Here is a 17,268-nt window from a genome sequence, read left to right on the forward strand (position 1 = left end):
AGAAACACAAGGTGATAGGTGAAACCTGAAGGAGGAGTCTGATAGAAGAGGATAGAAGGCCATGGAAGAAAGAAAAGAGGAGAAAAGGAGCACCAGAGGGAGGTGATGGGCAGGCAAGGAGATAAGGTGAGAGAGGGAAAAGGGGATGGGGAATGGTGAAGGAGACGGTGGGGCATTACCGGAAGTTCGGGTAATTGATGTTCATGCCATCAGGCTGGAGGCTACCCAGTAGGAATATAAGGTGCTGTTCCTCCAACCTATGTGTGGTCTCATCACGACAGATTGGAATGGGAAAGGGAACTGGAATTAAAATGGGTGGCCACTGGGAGATCCCGCTTTTTCTGGCAGAGTATAGATACAGGAGCTGCGTGAAGCAGTCTCCCAATCTACTTCGGGTCTCACTGATATACAGGAGGTCACAATGGGAACACTGGACACAGTATATGGCCCCAACAGACTCACAGATGAAGTGTTGCCCCACCTGAAAAGACCATTTGGGGCCCTGAATGATAGTGAGGGGGGAGGTGTAGCAATTGTTACTGAATGGTGGGGCAGACGAGGGGCATAGTGACCTACTCCTGTTCCTATTTTCATGTATCCTCTGTTGTTTTTTTAAAGAGTATTGTAGAACATTTCCTTTGATTTTGTATTATCTTTATATTCACTTATTAGCAATGACTGGAGTACTTTTCCTATTGTAATTTTTGTACCATAAAAGGGATTTATTGACATACCTGTTAATGCAGTTTCCCAGTCTATCACAACCACTGGTACCTCATATCTTCATAGTTTGCTTTGTTTAGTTTTAAGACCCTGGTTTCAGATTGAATGAAATTTTGTTCAATTCTGATATAAAATTATTATGATCCCTAAAGGGCCCTTAACTACCAGAATATTAACTAATCCTATCTTTATGCACAGTATAATAGCTGGCTCCCTTGTTGACTCTTTAACATACTGATCTAGAAATCCATCTCTTATATACTCCATGAATTTGTCTTCCATTCAGCTAATATGATTTACTCAGTGTTTATACAGATTAAAGTTCTCCATGGTTATTGCATTACTTTTGTTAACATATACCTACAACTTTTTGATTTATATAATTTGATTTTTAACCATTTTGAGAGCAGACTCTAACTGGAGGATTACTTGTGACATTTAGTTGCTCTGTCTCATCCTATCATAATCCGGTTATCATTACCCAATTCACTAACTTGCACAATTGCCTCCTCTTTTGTCTTTAGTTTCCTAAATTTCCCTTCCTCCAGATGATTCAGCTTAGGCTTCTCTACAGCCCTAATTATTCGATTTCGAGGATATTGGTTCCAACCTGATTCAAGTGAAACATATCATAATGGAATAACTCCCACTTTCTCACCTACTGGATCGAGTGTCACATGAACTGACACTCACTTTTCCCACATCAATCGTTAAAGCTGTCAACTCTGCAACAGAACACTCAGTTGCCACTATGTTAGTACCTCCTATACTTACTGGTGGCCACTGGGTGTATGTTTGAGGCCTTCTGCTATTGTAGCCCATCCACTTCAAGGTTTGACATGTTACGTATTTGGAGATGCCCTTCTGCACACCACTGTTGTAATATGTGGTTATTTGAGTGACTGTTACCTTCCAGTCAGCTTGAACCATTCTCCTCTGACCTCTCTCATTAACAAGGCATTTTCACCAACAGAACTGCCACTCACTGGATGTTTCGTTTTTCACCATTCTCTGTAAACTATTGTTGTGCATGAAAATCCCTGGAGATCAGCAGTTTCTGAGATACTCAAACCACCCATCTGGCACCAACAACCACTTCACAGTTAAAGTCACTTACGTCATATTTCCTCCCCGTTCTGATGATTGGTCTGAACAACTCTTAACCATGTTTGCAAGCTTTAATGCATTAAGTTGCTGCAAAGTGACAACCACATTCTAAAGTTAATTAATTAATCAATCGATCAATTAAGAGTAGGACCTAAATTACTAAAATACAATTTATTGTTATGCTGCAGTTTGTGAGACATTGCAGTGTGAAAATTGGCTGCTGAGTTCCGTACACTAAAACACTACCCACACAGATTCACACACGCGTTGGCTTTGGGATTTCGTTAAGGTGTGAAAGTTGATACAGAAATTCAAACTCTTCTTAGACCTGATCTGATGAGTGACTGTTGTGAGATCACACGCTGAATATTATTTGCAGCTGGCTGCTCTAGAGCTTCATGTGATTCATGGTCTTTCAGGAACATAGGAACATAGTGTTGGTAAGTCAGAGAAACAGCGATAGGCTCGCAACCTTTCAAACCTGCCCACCAAGATCAGAGCTGATCTTCACTAACTTTACTCACCTCAACAAACTGGACACGACCTATGGACTTAACTTTAACCACTCTACAACTCCTGTCCTCAGCTTGCTTTGTTGATTTATCTATTTATTTATCTGTCTATCTATCTATGTTTGTTTGTTTATTTATTTATCTCTATTATTTATTTTGAGGGTGTGCAGGGTGTCCATGGAGGGGTAGCACCACTGGCGAAGGGGCTTACCGTGTCCATTTTGGGGCAGCACACTCATGTTTGGTTCCCACTGGGCACTCAGCTCTCACCTATGGCTCCAAGTAGCTGTTTGCAGTCGACAGCGGCCACATCTGGCACACCGCTGTGACAGTCAGGATAAACCAGGTGAGGGCAGATGGCAGCCTCACACCTGGTGAGATAGGGTCATGCTTGTCCTAGCATGAGATCTGGAAGACTGAGCAATGAGATCTGCAGTGAGATCCAACAGCCAGGAAGGTGGTACTGCAACGCACCTTGGAGAGCAAAGGCATAGAAGACATCATGGTTATCCACTGTAACCAATGAAGACCCCAGTTTGTGACACTTGTTCATACCACTGAGTTCTGAGGTCGAGACCTTCTCTAGTGCAGTGGCTTTTCCATTTTAAAAACTGTCCTGCACGGGTTTCCTGTCATTGTCCGACATGATGGACAACCACCATTATTATCATTATTTTTAAATTTGTACATTTTGGCTTTCTTTGTGCATTGGTTGCTTGTCCATTTTTGTGCGTAGTTTTAAATTGATTCTTTTGTATTTCATTGTTCTACTGTGAATGCCTGCAAGAAAACGAATCTCTGGGTACTCTCTGGTGACAAATATGCACTTTGATGATAAGGACACTTCAAACTTTGAACTTTAACCTTTGTTTCAGCTTGAACTCCTCCTTCCTGCCTGATTCCCACAACCCCTTTTTGGCCCTATAATCTGAAAATCTATAACACTGTCTTGACTGTCCGTTGTCAAATCATGTCTTCCATAAATATGTCAGAGACTGGATGGTCTAACAGCCACAAATACCTTTTCAGTGCTAAGGCAAAGCAGGAAGGGAATGCACTCTGATGCGGACCCAACTGCACAATCTATTCTCTTGTTATTTTTGCCTTGTTAGCAGAACAATGCTGTTTCATTTGGCTGTATTCCTGGGTATTCATGTATGGGTAAGTGACCATTAAACTTGAACTTGAACTTGAATCTCATAGTTGAATGGCCACCGTTCCAAATGGCAAATGACCAATCAATTAAGACACCAGAGTGAGCAATCAAACACCCATGGTGGTATGACAACAGGGGAGCTGTACGTCATCCTCCCTGGTCTCATTCAGTATAGGATAAACAACAAAAAAACTTGGATTTATATAACATCGTTAAAACAGCAATGCATTCTAGGAATGTAATCAGACAGAAAGCCTGGAGAGGTAGTGAATTGGATTAGTCATTGGCTTCGAGGGAGAAGCCAGAGAGTTGTAGTGGATGGTTGCCTCTCTGGCTGGAGGCCTGTAACTACTGGAGTGCCGCAGGGATTGGAGCTGGGTCCATTGTTGTTTATCATCTATGTCAACGATCTGGATGATAATGTAAAATGCATCAGCAAACTGGAGGATGTGGTGGGCAGCGAGGAAGGCTCGCAAAGCAGGATCAAGACCAGCTGGAAAAATGGGCTGGAAAATAGCAGATGGAATTTAATGCAGACAAGTGTTAGGTGTTACACTTCGAAAGGACAAACCAGGATAGGACTTACACAGTGAGTGGTAGGGCACTGAGGAGAGCAGTAGATCAGAGGGTTCTGGGAATAGAGATCCATCGTTCTTTGAAAGTGACATCACAGCTAGAACCCACACCCTCTGCTTTACCTCCCCCCCTCACCAACTCTCCGCTTTCCGCAGGGATCGCTCTATCCGTGATACCCTTGTCCATTTGGTGTTCCAGAGCTTTCGATGTAGCCTCCTCTACATTGGTGAGACCAGATGTAAATTGGGGGACTGCTTTGTCAAGCACCTCCGCTCCATCTGCCAAAAGTGGAATTTCCCAGTGGCCAACCATTTTTAATTCCCATGCCCATTCTTCTTCCGGCATGTCAGTCCATGGCTCCTCGTTGCCACAATGAGGCCACACTCAGCATGGAGGAGCAACACGTCATATTCCATATAGGTAGCCTCCAACCTGATGGCATGAACATCAATTTCTCCTTTCAGTGATTCTGTTTTCCCTTCCCTCTTCTTCCATTCTCTGTTCTGGCCTCATACCTCTTCTCCTCACATTGGTGAGGTCTAATTTGGAGTATTAATGCACAGTTCTGGTCACCTACCTACAGGAATGGTATCAATAAGACTGAAAAAGTGCAGAGAAAACTTATATGGATACTGCCAGGACTTGAGAACCTTTGTTATAGGGAATAGTTGAATGAGTAGGAAGAATGAGGGGAGATTTGATAGAGATATACAAAATTATGTGGGTCTGGACAGGGTAAAAAACAAGCAGGCTTTTTCATTGAGGTTGGGTGAGACTAGAATTAGAGATCATGGGTTAAGGGTGAAAGGTGAAATGTTTATGGGGAACATGAAGGGGAACTTCTTCACTCAGAGGTTGGAAAGATTGTGGAATGAGCTGCCAACAGAAGTGGTGAAAGAGGGTTCGCGTTAGAGAAATTTGGATAGGTACAGAGATGGGGGGGGGGTTTGGAGGGCTATGGTAAGGGGTATAGTCAGACAGATTAAGTTCGGCGAGGACTAGGTGAACCCTATGCTGTAAGGTTCTATGATTCTATGAAGGAAGGTTTTAAATGGTCAAGTGAGACAGAAACTGCCTGTATTTGGAAGGTCCATCAACATTTTCTACAATTTAAAATAATTTGATGGTATTTTACTCTCAACGTTACTGTGGAAAATTGGATCTAATTCTGTGACTGTCAGAAGTTAGACAAGCTACTGATTATACTCAGTGTACTGAAAGCAGGTTGTACATCTGAGGATCGTTACCTTGCTGTGGTGGTGAAGCTTGTGAGTTCCTGAGATCCTGAGAGCGATGCCTTCTGGATTTTAGCTCCTGGTAGGGTTACTCATGGTGGTACAGTTAAGGAGGGTGTTCCAGACAAAGAGCAATCCAACCAAGACCTCAACAGTGGAGTTGGCTGAAGATAACACATCACAATATCAGTGAATGCAAAGGAACGCTGTCACCTTGCACTCCTTGCCGGTGACCCTGACCCTGATCTGGCACAGGCTGAGTTGTGGTTGCCTGTGCATCAGCTTCCCTGGGTTTAACAAAAGTCATACACAGACGTTCTCCAATAACAGAATGCACCCTAACATCCTGGATTAAGTTCCGTGGTGATCAGTAGGTGGTGAAGGGGGCAGGACTGTGAGGTCTAGAAGCCCCTAGACATGAGCTGGCACATTGGGTAGTGGGTGTTTGATTCAGTCGCTGAGCTCTTGGACTGAGGCAGAAAGAGCCCTTCAGCAGCTGCACCCACAATTGAGCAATCCTATTTAAGATCCATGCTACACACCCCACTCGGGAAAGGGGCTGGAAAAGGCCTCCTAAAAATAGCCTGCCTCAACCTCCTGGCAGGATTACCGCATCCAGAGGGATCACCTTATGCAGCCTAAAACAAAGAACCGTGGTCTTTGAAGCCTGGAGTTTGTGCACTCTGATGGACAGTGAGTGCAACTAGTGATTGACAAGAGAGGAAAACTGTCATCATTGCCAGAGAACTGAGGAGATGCTAGGTTAATCTAGCTGCTCAGATGAAGGGCAACTGAGGGGGAGAAGGGTGGTTACACCCTCTTCTGGAAAGGGAAGGCAGCTGATGAGCCCAGCATTCATGGTGTTGGGTTTGCAATAAAGAACCAGCTTGCCAGTCAACTTACTGAACTTCCTGCAAGGATCAGTGATGACAATCCAAAGGAGCTTGCCAACAACCAGATGGCAAATGTTGTGAGTGCTCATGCACCAATTCTGGACTCACATGAGTATGAAAAAGAGGTCTTCTACACTTGCCGAGATGTGACACTGCCGAACATCCCCAAGGAAGACACGATAATTCAATGCCAGGGCTGGTCGGGACTTCGACCTTCGGAGGAATACCATAGGATAGGAAGGCATTGGCAACATCAACTCAAGTGGAGCACTACTTATCACTTATGCTGATCATCACTCTCTTTCACCAGAAAAATAAATTCAAGGCATCTTGGCTGCACTCACGATCATAGTCTAAGCTAGAGAGTGCCATGATGTGAATATCACAAGGGCTATGATTGGGACAGATCATTGCCTGATCTGCCCCACCATATCCATCAGACTCATGAAAAAGAGGAGGGTTCATAAGAGGCAAACCAGGCTGAGACTAAATCTCAAGAGCAGCACCTGCAGACCTCATTTAGGGAAAACCTCCAACAGGAATATCTGGAGGATTTCAAAGAACACTGGGATCTGCTTAAATCAACGGTCCTCAATACCTGTAAAAACATCCTTGGGATTATGTCTAGATAACATTAGGTTCAGTTTGAAGATAATGACATGGACATAGAACAACTTATCTCCAAGAAAAGGAAAGCCTTTTGTGCATGGCAGAATGACAACAGCAGCAAGGCCAAAAGAGAAGTGTACTCCAGAGCCAAGGTAAATGTCCACCGTATGTGGAGGGAGCTAAAGAGTTCTTGGTGAACTGAGAAAGCCCTGGAAATCCAGAGATTAGCAGACTCTGATGACACAAGAGACTTATTCAGTGCCTCCAAAGCAGTCCATCGTCCAAGTCACTTCGGATTAAACTCCCTTCAAAGGGTGGGAAGAACTTCCAAAAGGATAGGAAGGATATCAATGATCAATGGAGAGAGCACTTTCAAGAACTTCTTAACCATGACAGCACCTGCTGAACCAGAAGTTACCAACCAATTTCTCTAGAGATCTGGGGAAACCTGCCAGTGTGAAGGTCCGTGATGTCATCAGGACCCTGAAAAACAACAAAGCCACTGTTTCTGATGGAATCCCTGCAGAGGTCATTAAGGAAAGTGGACCTTGCACTCCAGCACCACATACGCACCTGCTCCTGATGGTCTGGGAAAAGGATCAACTACCCTCAGAGCTCAGGGGTGCTTAATAGTGACCATATTCAAGATGGGAGTCAAGGCAGATTGTGGTAGTTGCAGAGGTATCTCCCTCCTGTCAGCAACATACAAAGTGCTTACACGTATCCTTGTCAACTGACACCTTCCACTACTTGAAGGAGTACTCTGTGAATCTGGTTTCTGTCCATCTAGAGGTACGTCACACATGATCTTCGCAGCATTTCAGTTACAGGAAAAATGCCACAAACAAAGGCAACCCTTGTACTTGGCTCTCATAGACCACCAAGCTCCTTGGTGTATTCTATTAAGACATGGCTGTCCTGACAACTACTTACAAATACTGAGGTTACTGCAAGATGGCATATCAGCCATGGTATTCAGCAACAGTGGGGCTGAATCAGAACCCTTCACTGTCAGTACAGGAGTCATGCAGGGCTGCATCATTGTGCCCAGCCTATTTACCATCTTTATCGCTGCATCCTTCACATCACTGGCCTGGACCTGTCACTTGTGTACAGAATGGACAACAGGCTTTTCAACCTCAACCAGTTCAAGGCCAAGGACAAAGTCATCATCATTATTATGAAGCTTCAGTATGAGGATGACAATGATATCAAGCTCACTTTGAAGAAGACCTCCATCTCCTAGATGGATAGGTCATGTCATCTGAATGCCTAACTCACATCTCTCCAAACTCCCATTTGAAGGAAGGTTAGCATGCGCCTGGTGGGCAAACAAAATGCTTCAACGATAACATCAAAATCAGACTGACAAAATTCAACATTACATCTAAAAACTGGGAAGGCATTGCACTCAATAGACACACTCAAGAAGGAGCAGACCTGCATGACAGTAATTTCCACTGTGCCTGAAAGAACAGCCATGAAAAGAGAGAATGAACAACCAGAAGACCCAACCCCTAACCACAGCCACCACTTACTAGTATCCGCACTGCACCAGAATATGTAGATCCCAGATTGGCCTCTACAGCCACCCGAGGACCGACGGATAGACATCTCCTTAGGAGAACATCTTACTCAACTCGTGATGGCACCACTAAAAGCATTCAGTAATTTGGGATGAGCATTGTTCAGGGGAACAAGATATGTGATAGGACCTGGGTGGTAATGACTTATTGTGCTGGAATTCTATATCATGGGAAAGAATGTGAAGTGATTTGGTAGACTGGAATTTGGTGATTAGATTAGGTGTGCACTGGTGTGGAGCTGGCTGCATACATTCAGTTTACATCAGAACTGACATACAGGGCAGCATCACTTCAGGCAGCATTTGTTTCTAGTTGATAGTCCTTCTCCATGGGAGGGCAAGGCAAAAAAAATTGCAGGAAAGATTTTTCTCTCTCTCTCTCCCTGCCACTTTATCTCTCTTACTCTCTCCTCCTCTATCCCTCCCTTCCTCCCTCTCTATTTCTCACCCCCTCTATATCTTTCTCCTTTCTCACTCTTCTCCCTCCCTATCGTTCTCTCATTCTCTTCCCCCTCTATATATCTCTCTCCCATGTCTATACATCTCTTCCTCTCTCCCCAATTTCTTCTCCATCCCTCTCTTTACAGTATCTCTTTCTTCCTCTCTATTTCGCTCTCTCTGCCCACTCTATAACTCTCCCTCACATTGTCCCTCCCTCTCTCTCCTCTCCCGCTGCATAACTGCCCCAATGTAGACCAAACCAATTCAAGTTTCCTAAATATGAACACTAACTCTCAGAATGGCTGACAGGGCTGTAGAAGTGGGCAGGATGGTGGGAGAGAACAAAGATGTGGCTTCAGTGTGACTGTCTACAGAAAGACAAAAACACTTTCATTCTCATTCCTGATCACACTCCTGTTAATTCTGTTAGAAACTGCTGATGAATAGATATGGTACAAGAATAATGATGTAAGAATAAGAAGTGGTTATTTTGCTAACATATGAGGTATTTCAGTTCTTGAATCCTAATTGCAACTTCTATTCAGATCTATTTGTGTCCTTATTTCCCAAGTAAGAGGCTGGTGAAAGCAGGATTAGGTTAAGAAGAGATGTTTTTTAATGGTGTGTGTCTAGGCTCATAAACAATGAGCCCCCATGGATCTTCAGCCCTTGGAGAGCTGGTCCTTTTGGAGAGGATGTAGCCCAAGGATTTTGATGCCTTGAAGGGTGAATTGTACTGCTGGGATACATTCTAAAGAGTAGAGGGTGAGCATGGATACTAGGAGGAATCACATGTGGCAGGTAGTGTATGATCTGAGTGACAGTGATATAGTGAGCCACATCAAACTTCTCCCAATTAATTTTAGTCTTAATGATATACAGTATTGACCCTGACATCACGTACAGTGTGTGTGGAGTTTGCAAGTTCTTTGTGAGCATGAGCTTAGAAGAATGGTTGGGGGATCTCATTGAAACCTATCAAATATTGAAAAGCCTAGGTGGAGTACACTTGGAGAGGATGTCTTCAACTATGGGGGAAAATAGGACATCCCCTTAGAACAGAGATGAGGAAGACTTTCTTTGGCTAGAGGATATTGAATCTGTGAAATTCATTGCCACAGATGGCTGCAGAGCCAAAGTTACTGGGCATGTTTAAAGCAGAGGCTGATAGGTTCTTATTTGTAAGAGCGTCAAGGTTACAGGGAGAAGGCAGGAGAATAAGATTGAGAGGGAAAATAAATCAGCCATGATAGAATGGGTCAAGTGGCCTAATTCCGCTCCTGCATCTTAAAATATTGTGTGATCTGACTGACCTTGATGTAGCAGGCCACATTATACCTCCCTGGCAACTTTAGAGTCTTAGAGACACACAACAAGGAAAAAGGCCCTGCATTATCCAAAGTCCACACTGACCATCAGGAACCCATTTACTCCTACACATCTATCCCATTTTATTAGTCTCCCTACATGCTCATCAACATGAATGGGAAAAGTATACTGTACATGGCAGGACCCGGAGGAGTACTGATGTATAGAGGGATCTTGGGGTGCAAGTCCATGGTTCCCTGAAAGTGGCAACGCATTTCGAAGTTCCAAGTAAATTTATTATCAAAGTACATATATGTCACCGTATACTACCATGAAATACATTTTCTTGCAGGTATTCACAGTAGAATGAAGAAATAGAATAGAATCAATGAAAAACTATATACAAAGAGTAAGAAACAGCCAATATGCAAAAGAAGACAAACTGTGCAGATACAAAGAACAACAAATAATAATAACAAAATAAGTAAATAAATAATACAAAGAACTTGTTTTGTAGAGTGCGCCGGTTGTGGAATCAGTTCAGAGTTGAGGCGAGTGAAGTTATCTGTACTGGTACAGGAGCCTGATACTTGTAGGGTAATAACAGTTCCTGAACCTTGTAGTGTGGGACCTAAGACTCCTGTACGTCTTTCCTGATGGCAGCAGTGAGAAGAGAGCATGGCCTAGATGGTGGTGGTCCTGGATGACGAATGCAGCTTTCACAAGAAGGCAGGGTGGTAGTGAGTGTAGGAGTCAGGAAGTCATGCTCCAGGCATGGAAATTTCCCAAAGCTGGGACTATCATAGATTTTCTGTCTCCATGGGACATTTTGATCAGATCAGTCAAAGTGGGAGCTTCCTATGGCAGGAATGTTTAGCAGCAGATACCAGGGCAGGAAAGAAAGGGCAAGCAGAAACATAAACCTGAGGAAGAGGACAACTCGAAATGGTGTGAAGATTTATCGGAGCTGTTTTTATTTAAGAGCTTACATTAACATACATATTTTATAAAGCCATTTACTTGCACCAGTAGTATACTAAGCCCAGCTCATTGTATTGTTTCACTCTTAGTGAAGGAGAAACACACATTGAGTAAAGTGCAACTGTGGCTCAGTTAGTAGCACTGTGGTCTTAGATCTGAAGGTTCCAGGTTAAATTGGTAAATAGGTTTATAATTGTTACACAGAACGTATAACAGTACAGCACAGCACAGGCCCACAATGTTGTGCTGAACTACACTAAGATCAATCTAACCTTTCCCTCCTACATAGCCCTCCATTTTTATTACATCCATTTGCCTATATAAGAGTCTCTTAAATGCCCTTAATGTAACTAAATTTACCTCCTCTCCTGGCAGGGCGTCCCATGCACTCAGCCCTCTCTGTATTAAAGCCCAACCTCTGACATCCCGCCTATACTTTCCACCAGTCATCTTAAAATGATGCCCTCTGCTCTTAGCCATTTCTGCCCTTGGAATGTACAGTGCACAAACTTGTCTTGTGCGCTATTCATACAGATCAATTCATTATAATGGTTTATTGAGTTAGTACAGGATAAAACAACAACAGAATGCAGAATAAAGGGTTACAGTTACAGAGAAAGTGCAGTCAGGCAGGCAATAAAATGCAAGGTCAAGAATATGAGGTCAAGAGTCATTCCTTTTGTACTAGGAAAACATTCAACAGTGGGGTGGAAGTTGTCATTGAACCTGGTGGTACATGCTTTCAGGGTTTTGTATCTTCTCCCTGATGGGAGGAGAGATGAGAGAATGTCTGGGGTGGATGGGATCTTTGTTTATGTTTCACCGAGGCAGAAGAAAGTACAAGGTGGAGGTTTCTATGATATGCTGAACTGCGTCAGTAACGCTGCAATGTTTTGCAGTCAGTTGCCAAACTAAGTCGTAATGCATCTAAATAGGATGATGCATCGATAGAAATTCCACTTGAGGATTGTGGGTTATAATCCATACAAGAATCCTCGTCTTCGAGATGAAACATTAAACAGAACCCCTATCTGCCCATTCACCCTGCTGACTTTATTTGGAGAGGAAGGTCACAGCTCAGTACCTTCCTCAACTGTTACCAAAGGGGGTAAAAGCCTATTTGTGCAGCAAATTCTCAGCAAAGCCATCTTGTGGTACCATAAAATGATCATATGTAGCTACCAATGGCCAAGGCCGCAAGATACTGTAGAGAGTTGTAAAAACAGCCCAATTTATCATGCAAACTAGACTTCCCTCTATTTCCCACCAGCTCGGGAAAGCAGCTAAAATAATCATCCAGACATTCTCTCTTCTCCCCCTTCCCCAATGATCAGAAGTTACAAAAGCTTGTATGTATCACAAGGCTCAGCGATAGCTCCTATCCTGTTGTTAGCAGACTCACTAAAGATGAACTCTTGATCTCAAAATCTGCCTCATTATAGTCCTTGCACTTTGCCCACCAGTACCACACTTCTTTGTAACTGTAACACTGCATTCTGCTCTGCATCTACAGATGTACGATAGAGAGCATACTGACTGGATGTATCACCACTTGAAATGGTGACGCTACAGCATAGGACCAGAAAAATCTGCAGACGGTTGTAGACTCAGCTATCACGGGCAAGAGCCTTCACACCATCAAGGGTATCTTCAAAAGGCGATGCCTCAAGAATGCTGCATCCTCACCATCCTTGACACATCCGCTTCTTATTATTACCATCAGAGAGGAGGTACAGGAGCCTGAAGACAGAAACAGCATCTTCCCCTCTGCCAACAGATTTCTGAATGGTGCATGAACATTACCTCACCATCTTGCTCTCCTTTTGCTCTACTTACTTTATAATGTTATTATTGTAATTTATAATATATTTTATGTATTGCACTGTACTTCTGTACACAAAACAACAGATTTCCTATGTCAGTGATGATAAACCTGATCCTGAATCCTTTTTGCCACGTTGATGTACTTTTGCATGGCATGATCTGTCAGGATGGCATGCAGACAAAAGCTTTTTATTGTATCTCACTCAGCACGTGACAGTAACGCCCCAACACCAACAAAAATGCTGTGTGATCTTTCAACATAATTTACTGTACACAAAGTCCTTCCAAAATCCTTGGTCCCACATGCAAGTGAAGAAGACCGTAGCTCCCTCACCATGCTTGTAGGTACGTGAGGAAGGAAGAAATAGCAGTGGGAATTTTGTGGCTATATATGAGACTGGAAGGTTGCTGTGCATGACTGTAGGTTCCTTTGCTGAGAGGTGAATCAGTTAGCTTCCTAATAACAATCCAATAGCTCTGAATAGAATCACAGCACCACCATGGAAAGTATCTGAGATGTATCAGCAGATATATTCAAAGCCTTCACCCTCCCTCCCCTACCCACACACCTTGTCCCTCACCTACCACCTTCCAGCTTGTAATCCTTCCTCTCTCCCCACCTTCTTATTCTGGCTTCATCCTCCTTCCTTTCCAGCCCTGATAAAGGGTCTTTGTCCAAAACATCAACTATTTATTCCCCTCCATAGGTGCTGCCTCACCTGCTGAGTTCCTCCGGCATTTTGTGTGTTGCTCTGTATTCAAAGCCTGTTTATGCAATTACTAACAGGAGCTGAATACAGAACAGCCAAACCATCGACTCGCCTATCATAAGCATAAAACATAGAATTGTACAGCAGAGGGATAGGCCATTCAGACCATTAACTCTGTACTAGCCATCTAACCAATACAAATTAATCTCATCTGCCTCTAGGGAGAAGGCTAGAGAATGGGGTTGAGGGAAAATAAATCTGCCATGATAGAATGGTGAAGCAGACTCAATGGGCTGAATGGCCTATTTCTTTTGGTCTTCAAACAACACACACAAAATGCTGGTGGAACTCAGCAGGCCAGGCAGCATCTAAAGGAGAAGCACTGTCGACGTTTCGGGCCGAAACCCTTCGTCGGGACTAACTGAAGAGAAAGATACTAAAGAGATTTGAAAGTAGTGGGGGGAGGGGGAAATGCGAAATGATAAAATGATAGGAGAAGACCGGAGGGGGTGGGATGAAGCTAAGAGCTGGAAAGGTGATTGGCAAAAGTGATACATAGCTGGAGAAGGGAAAGGATCATGGGACGGGAGGCCTTGGGAGAAAGAAAGGGTGGGGGGGGGGAGCACCAGAGGGAGATGGAGAACAGGCAGAGTGATGGGCAGAGAGTGAAAAAAACAACTAAATATGTCAGGGATGGGGTAAGAAGGGGAGGAGGGTCATTAACGGAAGTTAGAGAAGTCAATGTTCATGCCATCAGGTTAGAGGCTACCCAGCCGGTATATAAGGTGTTGTTCCTCCAACCTGAGTGTGGCTTCATCTTGACAGTAGAGGAGGCCATGGATAGACATATCAGAATGGGAATGGGACGTGGAATTAAAATGTGTGGCCACTGGGAGATCCTGCTTTCTCTGGCGGACCGAGCATAGGTGTTCAGCGAAACGGTCTCCCATTCTGCGTCGGGTCTCACCAATATATAAAAGGCCAAACCGGGAGTACCCGACGCAGTATATCACACCAGCCGACTCAAATGCATCTCTCCCATTTCCCACACATCTGCCTTCAGCCCATCCGCCCGCCACCCCACTCGGTTTAGGGTTCCCCTTGTCCTCGCCTACCACCCCACCAGCCTCCAGGTCCAACATATAATTCTCCGTAACTTCTGCCACTTCTAACGGGATCCCACTACCAAGCACATCTTTCCCTCCCCCCCTTCTGCATTCCGCAGGGATCGCTCCCTACGCGACTCCCTTGTCCACTTGTCCCCCCCATCCCTTCCCACCGATCTCCCTTCTGACACTTATCCTTGTAAGTGGAACAAGTGCTACACCTGCTCTTACACTTTCTCCCTCACCACCATTCAGGGCCCCAGACAGTCCTTCCAGGTGAGGCGACACTTCACCTGTGAGTCAGCTGGTGTGGTATACTGCATCCGGTGCTCCCGGTGTGGTCTTTTATATATTGGTGAGACTCGACGCAGACTGGGAGACCGTTTCGCTGAACACCTACACTCTGTCTGCCAGAGAAAACATAATCTCCCAGAGGCTACACATTTTAATTCCACGTCCCATTCCCATTCTGATATCCATGGCCTCCTCTACTGTCAAGATGAAGCCAACTCAGGTTGGAGGAACAACACCTTATATACCGGCTGGGTAGCCTCCAACCTGATGGCATGAACATTGACTTTTCTAACTTCCGTTAATGACCCTCCTCCCCTTCTTACCCCATCCCTGACATATTTAGTTGTTTGTTTGTTTTTCTCTCTCTGCCCATCACTCTGCCTGTTCTCCATCTCCCTCTGGTGATCCCCCCTCCTTTCTTTCTCCCTAGGCCTCCTGTCCCATGATCCTTTCCCTTCTCCAGCTCTGTATCACTTTTGCCAATCACCTTTCCAGCTCTTAGCTTCATCCCACCCCCTCTGGTCTTCTATCATTTTGCATTTCCCCCTCCCCCCACTACTTTCAAATCTCTTACTATCTTTCTCTTCAGTTAATCCTGACGAAGGGTCTCGGCCCGAAACGTCGACAGTGCTTCTCCTTATAGATGCTGCCTGGCCTCTGTGTCCCACCAGCATTTTGTGTGTGTTGTTTGAATTTCCAGCATCTGCAGATTTCCTCGTGTTTGTTCTTTTGGTCTTATTGTGTTAAATAGTCCATATCCCTTCAAGACCTGGCTGTGCATGTGCCTGCATAAATGTCATCATATCTGCTTCTACCAACTCCCTGGCAGTACAAGCCAAGCACCGACAGCTCTCTGTGTAAAAAAGATTTGCTTTGCAACTTTACCCCTCTCACCTTAAATCTATGCTCTCCAGTATTTAGCCTTTCCAAACTAGGGAAAAGACTCTGAACATCTATGCTCTAGAGAAAACAATCAAAATTGTCCAATCTCTCCTGATAGACAAAGGTCTATTGAGTCTCTACTATTCAACTGTAGGGCTCAGGACAGCTCTCTGCAACCCCTCGACTCCCATCAAACAAACTAGTCAGGGAATAATACAGCGTGGAAATAGGCTCTATGGCTCACCACTATTAAGCATCCATCGAAATTAGATTAGATTAAATTAGTTCTATTTATCACATGTACAACAAAACATAAAAAAAATACAGTGAAAGATGTCGTCTGTGTCAACGACCAACACAGACTGAGGATATGTTAGGGGCAGCCTGCAATTGTCACCCTGCTTCCAGCACAAACATAGCATGCCCACAATTTACTAACCCTAACCTAAACTACATCTAAATAACCAATCCAACCATTTTATCCTCCCTACATTCCCTATCACCTCCCCCTAAGATTCTATCCCTCATCTAAATGATAAGGGCAACTTACAGTGGCCAATTAATCTATCAATCCACAATTTTAGGGATATGGCAGGAAACCTGAGCATCCAGGGAATCCTGTTCTGTCACAGAATGAACATGAACTACCTGAGATCAGGACTGAGTCTGGATTAATGGAACTACTAGAGGAGAATTGTCCTAAAGGACTCATGTTCTGCAACCACCCTTCCACAAGCTATCTCAAAACGTGTTTTAAACAGGATATAAGAGATTGACTAACAGAAGCAGGAGTGGGCCAATTGGAGCTTCATGCTTACATCTCTATCAAATAAGATTACGACAGATTTTTTCCCCCCATATCCCTTAATTCTCTTGATATCCAAAACACTATTAGTCTTTGTGATGAAGAAACTCAGTGACTGAGCTTGCACAGCCTTCTCAAGTACAGAATTGTCATCTGGGTGAAGAGCTCTCAACTTATCCCCTTATTCTGAGACTGTGACCTTTAGTTCTGGACTTCTAAGCTGGAGACACAAGAGACTGTCAATGATGGAAAGAGGAGCAAAATATTAACTATTTGAGGTCCTCTGTGGGTCAGGCAACATCTATGGAGGTGGTATGGACAATCGACGTTTCCGGTCCAGACCTTTCATCTGGACTCCCAGGTGACTAGAGAAAATGAGACACAAGACACTGGAATCTTGAGCGAAAACAAACAAGCTGTTGGGGGAACTCTATGGATCAGACAGCACCTGTGGAAGGAAATGGACAGTCAACATTACAGATTGAGAGCCTTTATCTGGAGCCATGAGTCTAGATCAGGGG

The sequence above is a fragment of the Hemitrygon akajei genome, chromosome 16 (assembly GCF_048418815.1).
Source record: "Hemitrygon akajei chromosome 16, sHemAka1.3, whole genome shotgun sequence".
Classification (NCBI taxonomy): Eukaryota; Metazoa; Chordata; class Chondrichthyes; order Myliobatiformes; family Dasyatidae; genus Hemitrygon; species Hemitrygon akajei.